Source organism: Meleagris gallopavo, chromosome 2 (genome assembly GCF_000146605.3).
Source record: "Meleagris gallopavo isolate NT-WF06-2002-E0010 breed Aviagen turkey brand Nicholas breeding stock chromosome 2, Turkey_5.1, whole genome shotgun sequence".
NCBI classification, from domain to species: Eukaryota; Metazoa; Chordata; class Aves; order Galliformes; family Phasianidae; genus Meleagris; species Meleagris gallopavo.
In genome coordinates, this window is record NC_015012.2 from 19,638,944 (window position 1) to 19,639,949 (window position 1,006).

A 1,006-nucleotide genomic window follows, 5' to 3' on the forward strand; every position below is an offset into this window, starting at 1 on the left:
AGGATTTGAGTGCATGAAGATTTAGAAAGTGAAATATACCTTTGCACATAATTTTAAAAAGTCAAATCTTTCTATCTGGTGCTTTAAGGTTTTACGAAATATTGTCTGTAAACTTATATCTCCATAAGCCATCTGTAGCTCTCTTCTAGGTGCATTGATGGGCTCAATAATTATCATGAAATGCTGATTCAGTTGCCTACATTGTTATACCACAGTAGCTTGACTTTTTCTTCGGGCTTAATTAGAGCACACTACAACTGTAAAGCAGCCTGTTATTCTGGATTTAGCAACATGATCATTTTACCATAGATTATTGAAGTAACTCAACACAACCTACATCTGCAGATTTCATTTCCTTCATGGTGTGCCTGCCATGCTGTCCTCAACAAGAACCACCACTGGAGCAGCTGCTCTGTACAGCATGATGGAGCAATAAGTCTGCAGCAAACAGAGCAGCAGCAGCAGCTGCCAGTGGAGGTGATTTGCACATGATCATAATCCAATGTTCAGAAAAATTCTGAAGTTTTTTGTAGCTTGTCTATGAATTACGTTAGACAGATTATGCCAAGACTGTTCCTAATAAAACTGCAATAGTCTATCTTTGGGTTATGTTGGCATTGATAAACCACTGATGTGAGAGTTGTATTTGGGGTATAAAGTCACCTGAATATTTTTATGAAGTTGCAGTTAAATTAGTTTTTGTTATTTGATTTCCACAGTTATGTTCCCAGTTCCAGCAATGATAGTTCGGTTTCACATTGCTATGGTCAATGTCACAACAGAGACTTGCTTGTCTCTGTTGAGGATTATTTCCCCAAGTCAATGAAGAAAGTTAGCTGGAACTCATGTGTATGGCCTTGCTTCCATGGTGCGGAGGTTTCAACTCCCATGAATCAGAGCTTATCAGCTGATTTCTGCACTTGAAGCAACACAAAATCATTGTATGCAGTATCCATTATATACCTGCTTAATTCAGGGCCTCAAATCTGGAATGATCTTAACATCA

General features: G+C 38.3%; 1 protein-coding gene across 1 annotated transcript in view; it reads left to right on the forward strand.

The window, feature by feature from the left end:
• Positions 1–1,006, forward strand: part of USH2A (usherin) — a 395,196-nt gene that overhangs the window by 279,940 nt on the left and 114,250 nt on the right.